This window comes from Marmota monax, unplaced genomic scaffold (assembly GCF_021218885.2).
Source record: "Marmota monax isolate L192 unplaced genomic scaffold, Marmota_monax_Labrador192_F-V1.1 WCK01_AAM20220418_F8-fsc00021, whole genome shotgun sequence".
NCBI classification, from domain to species: domain Eukaryota; kingdom Metazoa; phylum Chordata; class Mammalia; order Rodentia; family Sciuridae; genus Marmota; species Marmota monax.
The window spans coordinates 10,905,547-10,919,914 of record NW_026695228.1 but is presented as its reverse complement, the minus strand read 5'-3'; the positions used below and the strand labels follow the sequence as shown (position 1 = coordinate 10,919,914).

The window sequence follows — 14,368 nt, the reverse complement described above, 5'->3', positions numbered from 1 at the left end:
TAATGCCTCGCGGCTTGCAGTAATGCTCAAGGGCTTCAACTTCCTTCTCTAAGTGCTGGGTACAGTTCTAACTGCATGAGATGTGCTACCTTATTTAGTTCTTACAGTAATCCTACTGAGTAGGTTCTACCATTATTGCAAATGTACAGGTGAGGAAATGGAAAGGTGGGGGGGCTACATCACTGGCTCAAGATTGCAGTGAAGGAGAAAAACCAGGATCCTATCTGGTCCCTAATGTCAAGGCACTGCTTCTGGCCACGTGGATCACTTCCCACCCAGAGCTCCTGAGTTTGCTAAGCAGGCTCAGACTTCTTGTTCAATTGTCTCGATTTCACCCCAATTGCCCCTTTATTCACTAGCCCTGAACCGTGTGTAACAAGACGTGGTTACACAAGACAAGACCCAAGTCATCTCGATAAACATGGCTTCAATTCTGCACCTTTTCTCAATCTTGTGGACAACTCACTGTCTTCAGCTGGCCTCCCTGTCCTGGGTGGAACATGGCCAGAGAGCAGCAGCTCCAGGCACTGGCTACTGTTATGGGTCCCCTCCTGCACTTCACAAGAACCTCTGTCGAGATACCTCCTGTCAACCACCACCAATGCCAGGGACTAGCCATTTGGGCTTATTCTTCTGTCTTCAGATACCAACCTGAAATCTAACAGCTCCTTCTCAGAATAAGTGAGATGTACGTTTTTGTATGTTAAGAGCCTCCGTTTCTTAAGCAACCCAGAGAGGGAGGGGCCTAATCTAAAAAGGTCCACTGATCTCTGATACATTCCTAGCATACAATACAAACAGCTCCATTAGAGCCCATATTTGGATCATTAAATTAGGGCTTTTTATTTCTGTCTCATCGGTGGGTTCGCATAACTCAGCTTCTCACTTAACACCACTTCTGAACTATTTTTTCCTAATATTTTCTCATCTCTACTCCCTGTGGTTATTTCATCCCATTAGTATTTCCCTTTGCAATTTAAAAGGGGGGGGGGAGAATTAAAATAACAGCCTTCATATCTTTGAAAACTGAAGGAAGCTCTCGAATGTCAAAGTTTGCCTTGGCGAAAAGTATAAATGTTCCCAGTGGGCCTCACCCAGCTCCACTACAGAGGCAGATTCGCCACCCCTGGGAGCCTTTCAGGCTTTTTGATTGGACATGTAATGAAACACTCCAAGGGATTCTGACAGATGCTACCAAGGGGCAGCAGAAAAAGGAAGGGAGCCACCTGTTATGTGGAAGCCACCAAATTCATTCAGAAATACCAAGCCCCTCCACAGTCCAAAGACACCTGTGAAGCACCCTGGTCTCCACAATCCTCTTCACATCTCAAAGCTGCATCATTCCCCACTACTAACCCCACTTGCTTCACATAGCTGAGATGCGATTTGTGGATTCTTTGGACCCTGTGTTTTAGAAACAACCAGAATAACCCCCAGGACCCCAAAGCTCTCCAGCAAAAACTGCCAAGCACTTGAGAGGAACATTCTAAACCCTTTGCCTTCATTCCTTTACTGCACCCTTGAGAAGGAGTTCAGCCAGAACCAGCAGTGGACAAACCCAGAGCAGAAATGCTGGGACCCAGAAGGATTAAGGCAGCTACTTTGGGATACAGTAAAATCACCAACTAATCCTATCTCTGTTTTCCACATGGTGTGCTCCTCAGATAGTTGAAAGCCTCTCACCGGCACCACTCAATGGTGTGCATTCTCCAAGTAACTTCGTAGCATCAGTATTTTGTAGCAGCAGAAGTTAAGAGGCCAATCTAATCCAGCTTCATGTTCAGCCATTGTTCTTTCCCAGAGACCACAGTCTATCACACAAAGACTTCTCAATGCCTCTTGATATAAAACACACAAATGCCATGCCACAGGACTCTGTGGTCCAGCTCCTCTCTCAAACTACTTAGACTAAATCCCAGGAAGGTGATCATTTGGGCAACTACATTGGCATGTAACATCACAGGATTCACAGTCTAATCACTGTTAGCTACAAACTCTGATAAAGCAATTGAGACACTTACAGGATTTTCAAGAACTCGGGGAGTGCTTTATACGATTTACCCAAATTGAACTCATCTCATCCAAGCCCCTTCTCAGGATTGGAGACAGAATTCCTATGGCTCATGCTTGAATATCTCAAGTGATGAGAACTTCAGTACCTCATAAGATAGTCAATTCCACAAGGCAAGCTGGATTAGCCACAGGGCATGGGTAATGAACATAGGAAACTGGTCCAGTCTAGATTCTTCTCCTTGGTAACCAAGCTTTGCAGAAGACCTAACAAATCTGTCTCAGAAACCCAGCACTTACCCTGCCTGGCATTACCAAAGTGGGGATAAAGGTAATTAAAATTGATTCCTGGCTTTGAGCTCTCCTTAAAAAAAAAAAAAAAAAATAGGACATGTACCTATTATGTGCAAGGCCCTGTTCAATCCCCAACACCCAAAAATCAAAAAGATAAATAAGTATTAAATTATCAACTTCCCAGGTTTAATCAAATACTATGAAAAGGAAAAATTTTAATATTGGGAGAAGATGGGTGAAAGATACATGAAAACTCTATTATTTGTACCTTATTAATATTAAATGATTAAAATAGTTATTAAAATAAAATACATAGAGGTAAATAGCTAATAGGAGCCATGGTCACTGTCCCCAGTTTATGTGCCCGTAATGGAATGCTATGGGCATGGGTTTGGACATAGTGAGGTTTCTCTAAGGACCTGTGAGAACTACTAAAAAATACTGCAAACAGTGACACTCAGGAGTCCCCAATATTTCTAGCTAATTGTTTCCAAGGTCACTCATGGTCATCTGGGGTTCCTTAATGTAGTTCCCAGATTAGCATCAGCATCTAACCATGTGTTACAAATGCAGATTCTCAGTGCTTGCTTCGGCAGCACATATACTAAAACTGGAACGATACAGAGAAGATTAGCTTGGCCCCTGTGCAAGGATGACATGCAAATTCATGAAGCGTTCCATATTTTTATTTACACTAAAAGCAGTAGAAGACAGGAGTTAAAAATCAAAGCTGAAATCAATGAAATCGAAACAAAAAAAATTGAAATAGACAAAACTAAAAGTTGGTTCTTTGAAAAAATAAATAAAATTGACAGACCCTTAGCCATGCTAATGAAGAGAAGGAGACAGAAAACTCAAATTACCAACATACGTGACTTTTAAAAAGGAAATATCACAATAGACACTACAGAAATACAGAAGATAATTAGAAATTATTTTGAAAACTTGTTCTCCAATAAAAGGGAAAATATCAAAGGCATCAACAAATTTCTAGAGTCATATGATTTGCCCAAATTGAACCAGGATAATATATACAACTTAAACAGATCAAATTTAAGCAATGAAATAGAAGATGCCATCAGAAGCCTACCAACCAAGAAAAGCCCAGGACAGGATGGATACACAGCTGAGTTCTACAAGACCTTTAAAGAAGAACTAATACCAATACTTTTCAATTTATTTCAGTGTAGTTCCCAGATTAGCATTTGGGAATTAAAAAAGAGGGAGCACTTCCAAACTCATTCTATGAGGCCAATATCACCTTGATTCCAAAACCAGGCAAAGACACATCTAATGAACACACATAGATACATATAATGAACATAGATGCAAAAATTCTCAATAAAATTCTGGCAAATCGAATACAAAAACATATCAAGAAGATAGTACACCACGATGAAGTGGGGTTCATTCCAGGGATGAAAGGTTGGTTCAACATACGGAAATCAATAAATGTAATTCATCACATCAATAGAACCATATGATCATCTCAGTAGATGCAAAAAAATCATTTGACAAAATATAGCACGTATTCATATTCAAAACACTAGAAAAACTAGGGATAACAGGAACATATCTCAATATTGTAAAAGCTATCTATGCTAAGCCCCAGGGCAACATCATTCTAAATCGAGAAAAATTGAAAGCATTCCCTCTAAAAACTGGGAACAAGACAGGAATGCCCTCTTTCACCACTTCTATTTAACATAGTTATTTAAACACTGGCCAGAGCAATTATACAGATGAAAGAAATTAAAGGGACACCAACAGGAAAAGAAGATCTCAAATCAGCACTATTTCCCAATGATATGAATCTATACCTAGAAGACCCAAAAAATTCCACCAGAAATATTCTAGAACTAGTAAATGAATTCAGCAAAGTAGCAGGATATAAAAATCAATACCCATAAATCAAAGGCATTTCTGTATATCAGCGACAAATCCTCTGAAAAGGAAATGAGGAAAACTACCCCATCTAAAATAGCATCAAAAAAATATATATATACCTGGGAATCAACTTAACAAAAGAGGTGAAATAAGTCTACAATGAAAACTACAGAATGCTAAATAAAGAAATTAAGGAAGACCTTAGAAGATGGAAAGATCTACCTTATTCTTGGATAGGCAGAATTAATATTGTCAAAATGACCATACTACCAAAAGCACCATACAGATTTAATGAAATTGCAATCAAAATCCCAATGACATTCCTCATAGAAACAGAAAACGCAGTCATGAAATTCATCTGGAAAAATAAGAGACTCAGAATAGCTAAAGCAATCCTTAACAAGAAGAGTGAAGCAGGTGGCATCACTATAGCAGACCTTAAATGATACTACAGAGCAATAGTAACAAAAACAGCACTAGTATTGGCACCAAAATAGACCTGTAGATCAATGGTACAGAATAGAGGACACAGAGAGACTAACCCTCATAATCACAGTTATCTTATATTTGACAAAGGCTCCAAAAACATGCATTGGAGAAAAGATAGTCTCTTCAACAAATGGTGCTGGGAAAATTGGAAATCCATATGCAACAAAATGAAATTAAACCCCTTTCTCTCATCATGCACAAAACTCAAAGTGGATTAAGGACCTAGGAATTAAACCAGAGACACTGCATCTATTAGAAGAAAAAGTAGTCTCAAATCTCCATCATGTCAGATTAGGCCCCAACTTCCTTAATAAGACTCCTATAGCACAATAATATCAAGATTTAATAAATGAGATGAATTCAAACTAAAAAGCTTCTTCCCAGCAAAACAATCAATCAGTGAGGTGAATAGACAGTCTACTAATTGGGAACAAATTCTTACCACATGCATGTCAGATAGAGCACTAATCTCTAGAATATATAAAGAACTCAAAAATTTTAACATCAAAAAAAAAAAAAACAAAACAAAACACAAATAACCCAAGGATTAATGGCGACAGTTTATCTATTCAGTCAATCCCACTGGACCAAGGAACTGAACAGACACTTCTCAGAAGATGATGTACAATCAATATATGAAAAACTGTTCAACATTTCTAGCAATTAGAGAAATGCAAATCAAATCTACTCTTAAGATTTCATCTCACTCCAGTCAGAAGGGCAGCTATTAAGAATATAAACAATAATAAATGTTGGTGAGGATGTGGGGGAAAAGGCACACTCATACATTGCTCATGGGACTGCAAATTGGTGCAGCCAATATGGAAAGCAGTATGGAGAATCCTTGGAAAACTGGAAATGGAACCACCATTTGACCCAGCTATTCCACTCCTCAGGCTATATCCAAAAAACGTAAAAAAACAGCATACTCCAGGGGCACAGCCACATCAATGTTTATAGCAGCACAATTCATAATAGCTAAACTGTGGAAGCAACCTAGATGCCCTTCAGTAGATGAATGGATAAAGAAAATGTGGTATATATACACAATGGAATATTAGCATTATTCCATTCAGCATTAAAAGAGAAAAAAATCATGGCATTTGCAGGTAAATGGATGGAGCTGGAGAATATAATGCTAAGTGAAATTAACCAATCCCCCAAAAAACAAATGCTGAATGATTTCTGATTTAAGGATGCTGATCCATAATATGCTTTGGAGGGGTACATAATATGCTTTGGGGGGCTGGGAATGGGAGGATTAAATGAGCTTTAGATAGGGTAAAGGGGAAAAGGGGAGGGAGGAGAATGGAGGTAGGAAAGACAGTGGAATGCGAAGGTCATCATTACCCTAAGTACATATATGAAGACACGAAAGATATGACTATTTTGTGTACTACCAGAGATATGAAAAATTGTGCTCTATATATGTAACATGAATTGGGATGCATTCTGTTGTTATATATAACAAATTAAAATTTAAGAAAAAATATTTTCTCAGGTTTCACAGGGACTCACACCTGGATCCACAGCCTCATCCAGTATATGCCAATTCTATATCCAGTTATGACCAACACTAATGAACATAAATATTGCCCTGTACTATTTAAAAAAAATGTATAAAGCCAATAGAAAAATTACACATGACATGTATTAAAATAAGTCTGTTAAAAATCTTTCTGAAATAAAATAAATGCAGATTCTCAGATCTCACCCAGACCTACAGATCAAAACATCCATGGATTGGGCCCATACTGTGCTTGGGGAGGGTGTGAGGGGGATAACATAAAATTTGCCATTTTAACCGTTTCTAAGTATACAGGTCTGTGGCATTATGCTGGCTTACATTATTATGCAACCATCTCCACCACCTATCTCCAGAACTGTTTTATCCTCCCCAGCTGAAACTCTGTACTCACTGCGAGTGATTATTTTAACAAGTCCCAGGTGATCCTAGGCCTGCTCCCGTGTATAAACCAGCCATCTACGGGACACACAATATAGGCTCACAGGCCACATAATGTCTATGGCAATTGTCCTTTTACATCCTTGGTCTCCAAGGCCTCATTTTCCATCTTAAAGCAGGCCTGCCAGCCCCCTAAGGCCACCCCAGCCTGAGGCTACACACAACAGGAGGCGTGACCCTACTCATATTCATCAACCTGACCTTTAACCAGAAGCCCAGGTAATGATCAAATTCCCTAGGAAACTAGGAAAGTATATGGACCCATTAAGAACGTGAGGCAGAGTTAAGCACCCTCTGGGGCAATCTGGATAAACTGTCCCCATTAATGCTCACCACAATCCCATGGCAGCTTTTTACCCCCACCCCCCCTCCTCTTTTTTTTTGGTGGTGAGGGATTGAACCCAGGGCGTTCTCCCTCCTCCTGAGCTAACCTCTTGGCCCTAGGGTCTTTGTTTTACTGGGGTTAGAAACGTGCCTTGGGTCATAGCCTGATGGGTGCAGAGGCAGAAGTCATATTCCAGTTCATTCCTCACTCTCTGCAGGAAAGCCTCAGACTCTTGGACCCTCAGGTCAGCAATTACCTTAGACCGGCCCCAAAGAGCCCAAGAACTTGCCCATTTTGCTCAAACCCTTTAGGCCTTGAATTTCAGTTCCCATTTCTACTTCCCTCATTAGGGTTGGTCTTTCAGAATTTCTGTCAATCCCACTGGGCTTATTTTAGCCACTTTCTCCTCATTAAGTTTGGGTGAGGATGGCCATGGCTACACTGTTGGGTGAGCTGGGCTCAAGGCCCATCAGGGAAAGCCCAGGACCAGCCCCACATGGTATCTGCGCACACAAGCATTTGACAGGTGGCTGTTGAATGAAGGAGCAAGTAAGTATATTCATCTTGATAATATGTCACAATTTTTAAAAAGACACCCACTTATCCAGTGGCCACTTCCTCAGGTCATAAATCAGTAACAATTTAACAACAAGGGAGGAGGAAAAAGGATCATATTTTCTTCCATTAAGACCAGCAATCAATCAAACTTGCTAAAAGTCCTGCTAAATTTAACACAAGATATGGGGCTTTCAGAAAGGTTTCTACAGTGTAGGCGACCACTAAAAGTATAACAAAACAATTAAGTCACCATTGGGATTGATTGAAGTCTATAAATAGTGGAGACCCTAGAGATTGGTATTAGGCCCTGTAATATCTTTAAATAGGTTTTAAGGATGAGAAAGACCTAGAGAAAAAATCTTTAGTAATGGAAGGACTTAGTGATACTTAAATATCTAAACAACCTTTGCAGGGGGGACCAGGGATAGAACTCAAGGACACTCAACCACTGAGCCATGTCTTCAGCCCTCTTTTGTATTTTATTTAGAGACAGGGCCCGAGTTGCTTAGTGCCTCACTTTTGCTCAGGCTGGCTTTGAATTCACAATACTCCTGCCTAAGCCTCACAAGCCACTGGGATTACAGGTGCACGCCACCACACCTGGCTAAAAAAAAAAAAAATTAATGGACTTTTATTTATTTATATGTGGTGCTGAGAATTGAACTCAGTGCCTCACACATGCTAGGCAAGCACTCTACCACTGAGCCACAACCCCAGCCCCCCCATTACTAAAATTTAAGCTAGAGTTTCTATATAAACAGAGAGAAAAAGACCTATGAAGACATTAGATCAAATTATTTAGAGAAAACTAATCTGCTTGTAGCAGTATTTCCTAAACCTCAAGTGTTACATGGTCAAGTACATTAGGGAAACGTAAAAACATGTGTCCTCCTTGGGTACACTGGCTTCTGAAGGTCTGCAGGGCCCTGCCATAAAGAAATCTGCCCCATGTTAAAAGCAGTACGTTGGATACAATTTGTTTCAAAATTTGAGCATGCAACTTTATCTAGGTTTTTGATATAAAACTTGCCACCATCCTTATTTTAAAAAAAAAAAAAACAAAAACACTGGTATACAGAGTAATATTCCTTATGTTGTCAAGCCATTAAAACGGACCTGGGTCTCATCAAGGACTGTTCATAAAAAGGATTAGCTGGTGCATTACCCCTGCCAGGCAAAATGACCAAACACCAGGCGCCGACAGAGAAGGTGTGAGCAGCCCAGCCCAGCCCAGCTCAACTCAACATCTGCTGCTATGGGGCAGGGTTCTGGATGGGTGTCAGTGGACAGCGCCATTGCCCAAAGCCAACATCCAAGGGAATGTCAATGGCCATAACAGTGATCGAGCAAAGCTACGGCTGGAATTTGCCCTCCAGAAACAACAGTCAGGGCCCAAAGATGCTCGCTGCAGCACTACGGCAACAGCACTCAACAAAAGGGGATGAGTGGTCAAGTGCAAGTGCATCCAGAATGGGCAAGCGTGAAACCAGGTGTGGGCCGAGTGCAACCCATGCCACGACCCTTGAGAAGGGCTGGTAAAAAAGAATGCACTGCTACAGCCCAGTGATGACAATAGCAACTTCAGGGGGCAGAGGAAGTTCCCAGCTGTCCCTTCCAATGCCATCCTTAAAGTGCAGGAGCTGTCAGGTGACCAAGTGTTTCAAGTTGACTATCAGGTTACATGATCTAACAGGTATTAATCGACTCATGATGACAATATATTTCTACAACTGTTGAAGAATATCTTGGACAATGCACACACAAAAAAATTTAACTCAAAAAATATATCGCTGACCTAATGCAATAACTAACACTGTAAAACTTTTAGTAGAATATCTTGAGCATATGTTCATCTTGGACATAACCCAGCATCTTCGAACATTCAGTGAACATTTATTGGGCAATTAGTCAATGTCAATTACTCTGCTTGGTGCTGGGGATATGGAGACAAATGAGATGGTCCCTGATGCCAAGCATCTTAAAAATCTTTTTGGAGCTCTTTACAGCTTTATTATTAATAAAATCATCCCAAACTTCTTTGATTCCTTGTATGCTTCTTGCCAGTATTACCTTGGTTGTAACCCAAGTTTGTGGAATTCTGGGGCTTATTAATCAATCAAGTAAGGATACAATCTGCCACATGTTAACAGTTCTCTAACAAGGCTGATGGAAAGAGGAGAATCAAGCCAGGGGAGGTGGAGGACAAAGGAAGAACAAATGTCACTGAAGAGCGCCCATGAGTAAACATCACTGTTGAATTCAGACCGATATGTCACTGCCAATGTGGCAGAAGAATCGCCAGCTGTGGTTCCAAGTGATAGGATTGTATCAACCAACTCCAGGGACCTGGCTAGCAGGAAAGAAATGAAGATATCCATGTACCCAGGCATCTTCCCTACCACTGTTGCTGATGAGAAAGTTGAATTTCTTAGTTGAATTTCTTCTTTATTTTCCCTGACCTTTTTCAGGGGGAGGTGAGAGGATGTCTAAGAGGTCAACTACAGAGGAAAAGGGGAATAAAAACAACAAGTATGAAAGCATCCACTAGCAGAATAACAAAGTTCTCAGGAACTCAGGACGCTGAGCCTGGGGGAAGCAGGAAGTGGGGATCGGAAGAGGGGAGACAGATGCCTGAGGCTGCTGGGGGGTATGATTACACAGAGCTGGACCCTGGTTCAGCCTAAGGAAGGGCTTTCAGATCATTGACACCATCCACTGCCGGTTGGGCTGTCAGATACAGTGGGATCCTCCCACAGCCAGTTGAGCAGAGCTGAAGCTCTGGCCCTCAGTGTCCCATTCAGGGCTCAATGCTCTGAGAACGGAAGAACCCCCAGAAACAGAAGGCAGAGGGGTTGAGGCGGCTGGTGCTACATTTCCCAGGCAGGCAAACAGGTGGGGAGCATTATTTGTGGCACACAGGAAATGCTTATGGTCTGACTTCAACAGAGGAAGCACTTAGCCAGCAATCAGCTCATTTCCTTCATCATCCTGTGCGCCCATCAAAGCCTTGATAGTGTTATCAGGGCCTACAAGGAGTGCCTAGAGGGTTTGAACTTGAGCCCCTTGGTAAATGGTGGGCCTCTCTGGCTCCAGGGACTTTTTTAGTACTCAGCCCTATCCCTCTAAAGCAGGACACCAAAAGCCCCTATAAGTCATCAAAAGCAAAAACCCCTATAATGTCATCAAAAGCAAAAACCCCTATAATGTCATAAAAAGTCAAGCAGAAAGCTTGATCCACGTGGCATCACAAGCAGACCATAATGACAGATACATAGGCCGAGAGCCACAAGGCTGACCTTCTCAGCAGCTAGACAGTGACCTCCTGCCAAGCTTTCTGAAGTGCTGAAAAGATTTTTCAGATCCTCATCCCCATGCTCATGAACTTGGGCTCCAGAAACCCCCGTTTCAGAACCATGCTTCCTAACCTCTCTTGATGTGAATACCAGTTTTATGATACCAAAATGTTCCTCCAAATCTCAACTGATGGAAGGTCCACTTTTAATACTAGTTGATTTAAGAAATTCAGAGGTTTATACGAATCCACTCAGAGCTCTCTGCAACCATCCCCAGGCACCCCTACTCTCATGTGACTTGTCACCGCAAGTCAAGAAGAGAGGTCTCAGGAGGTTTGGCTCTGGACTTGAACTGTCCAATATGGTAGCCTTATCCACAAGGATTTAGTGAGCATATGAAATGTGGTTAAAACACATGCCACACTTCAAAGCCCTAATACAGAATAAAATGTAAATACCTCTTAATAATTTCATATTAACTATAGGTTAAAATAATATTTTGGCTATACTGGACTAAGTAATATGTGTTATGGGCTGAAACGTGTTCTCCCCAAATCCATATGCTGAAGTCCTAACTCCTATGCCTAAGAATGTTGGCTATATTTGGAGATAGGACTTTTTAAAGGGCAATTAAGTGAAAATGGGGCCATTAGAGTGGGCCCTTATCCAAAGGGACTGGTATCCTTACCAAGAGAGGAAACTGGGACACAGAGACATCAGGTATGGGTGGAACAGAAGAAAGACCACATGCAGCCACAGTGAGAAGCCAACCCAGCAAGCCAAGGAGACAGACCTCAGGAGAAACCTACCCAGCCGACACCCGACCCTGTGGCTTCAGCCTCCAGCACCATGAGCGAATACATTTCTGATGTTTAAGCTACCTAGTCTTAGGCCTTTGTTATGGCAAACTAATTCACATGCCATTAATTTCTTCTAGTTAACTTTTTCAGTGTGGCTTCTAGAAAATTCGTAACCCCTCTGTGGTTTGAAGGACACTGCACAGTGCTGCTCTGGAGTTCCTGCCATGGGGACAACTCCTCACGCTGGCTAGCAGGGAGCAATGCTGCCGTGAGGCCCTGGGGCCCAGGTACAGCTCCCTTCATTTGAATCAAGGGTCTCACCACTTGCCACCAGGCCCCCCAGCCAGTGAACTGCCTTTCCACACAGTTGTCTGGTTTTCTTAAAGGCAAAGTAACAGCCTTGAACTGTTTCCTGAAATTGTTTGAGTCACTCCCTCATTCCCTCCGGGGTAAGGAAGCTGGGGAGGCTCAGAACTGAGCCATCACCACCTGGTGGGTCTGTAACTAACAAACCAAATCACAAAGGGTATCCAGAGGTAGCAAGGACACCTGCCTGGAAACTCCAACTCAGTGGACTCTGCATGCTGAGCTTAGCTCTCCATAAGCAGTGCCTCACTTCCCGCCTTACACCACCCCCAGGGGTGACGATTTCTGGCCCGTCTTTTCCCTGTATTAGGTTTATACCCAAAGACAGAGATTATCCAGAAACAGATTTCATATTAAAGACTCCAAAACGGTTATGTCATGTGTACTCAGAGTCTTACATACCTAATTCTAGGTTCAAAAAGTTTGATCTATTACTAGGGGTGGGGGGTGGGGGGGTGTCTCAAGTTCAATCCATTACCTCTATCGATTCTTAGAAATGGACAGTAAGGAAGAGGTAACACTTGCACCTGCTCATTTAACCAGTATTTTCAGGGTCCATGCCCACACATGGCCCAGGGTGATGGTGCTCACTTCCTAAGCGCCCTGTCCTACAAGAAACGAACACACAAATCCATGCAGGAAGCAGCTGCCAAGACAGCTATCGTCTGAGTGGGACCAGAGAGCCCCCAGACCAGTCCCCTGCGGAATAGGGTGGCAGAGAGGAATCGGGGGTCAGACCAGATGCCCGGGCAGACTAACAGCTCCCGAGAGGTCCCAGTGGTCTCCATCTCCCCAGGGCTCACAGAGTGGCTGGCACACACTGAGTGCTCAAAAAATGGAGTGTCATCCAAACTGGAACACTGGAGAACAAAGCGGGAGCTACCAGCTGGGTCAACTGCCAGCTGAACGGGCTATGTCACCCATCCTTCACCTGTAACTTTGGGTCCCTATTTTTCCCAGTTCCCTACTTCATGGACCTGCAGCATCAGAGTCACCAGGGAACTTGCTAGAAATTCACCTCAGATGTGCTGTATCAGGATCTGCATTTAACAAGGCCCCCAGGTGCTTGGCGATCATGGTGCCATTTGAGGAACTGTGTCAACGGGCTCACTAAGACAACTGAGAGGCTCTGTTCCAGATGGAGAAGACAGATGCCAGCAGGAAGAGTTGGGTCACTATTTGCCCTCTTCATTTCCCACAGAGATCATTTACTTTTTATTTTCTTTTCACCATCTGCTTCTAATCATTTAAAAAAAAAAATTCTCCCAAACACCTACGACACAAGTCTTGACTCATTCTGAATGCAGCAGTCAGGTGGGTAAAAGATACATGGGGTAGAGGTGAGGGGAAAGGGGGATGCTGTTTACCAGATGCCTTCTAATAAACCAATATTACAATTATTTTGAGTCTTCCCTTTCTCAGTTTCAGGAAGCTGAAGCTTGGCAATAAAGATGAGGAAACTTGCTCAAGACCACGAAGTTGACCAGAGAGCATGCTGGCCTGGTCCACCACGCCCAGCCCTTGCTGTCCCAAGCAGAAAAAGCACTGCAGTTCATGCCCTTGGCAGATGCTGGGTTGAAGAGGAACGTCTCCATGCAACAGGAGCATCAGGAAGGAGCACCTTTCTAGACCAACAGGCAATTCCATAATGGGTCTCCATCCTCTTATGTTGCCATCTTTTATGCCACTGAGAATAGAAGACATCAGACACAAGACTCAAAGTTCTCTAATATGGTTTCCTCCAATGCATGTGCATCCCCTGTGTGTCGACACAAGCACTTGTGTGTAAATGTTCCAAAAGAACCATGTTCCACAGTGTGGCCCTATGGGTTCAATCCCCACTACCAAAATACAGACACCCCAGAATTAGACCACTTCTCACCTTCACTGTGATTAGCCCAGCCAGAGCTCTCATAGCTAACCAGTGTCCCTGCTTCTGTCCTATGCCTACAGTCCATTCCAACACAGTATCCAGGGGGTCCTTTAAACACAGAAGTCAGGGCACATCATCTCTCTGCCCAGATCCCTTGCACAGCTCCCATTTCACTCAGAATAAAGGCCAAGACCTCCTCGGGGCCTGTGAAGTTCAACATGGCCTGTGCCTAACACCACTGCCGCTCCATCCTCCTCTCACACTGGCCTTCCTGCTCCTCTCAAATAGGTGACTCGGGATCCTGTCTGAACACTTCTCCAGATGCCTCTGTGCTGCTCTCCTGTTCCTTCAAGTCTCCGCTGAGATCTCACCTTCTCAATGAGGTTGCCTGACCACCCGAGCCCCAAGACTGCACCATCTTGTTCTAGTTTGTTTTCATAGCTCTCACCACCTTCTAGCAAACTTCAGTTTACTTCTTTGTTCTACTGTCTGTGTCCTTCCACTGAG

The 14,368-nt window shown here is 42.8% G+C and overlaps 1 protein-coding gene and 1 non-coding gene across 2 annotated transcripts in view; one reads left to right on the top strand and one right to left on the bottom strand.

The window, feature by feature from the left end:
* Window positions 1–14,368, bottom strand: part of Itga9 (integrin subunit alpha 9) — a 320,954-nt gene that overhangs the window by 205,577 nt on the left and 101,009 nt on the right. The window lies entirely within an intron of this gene.
* Window positions 2,885–2,991, top strand: LOC124088250 (U6 spliceosomal RNA). The gene has a single exon (XR_006850317.1). It is a non-coding gene; the product is annotated as a U6 spliceosomal RNA (small nuclear RNA).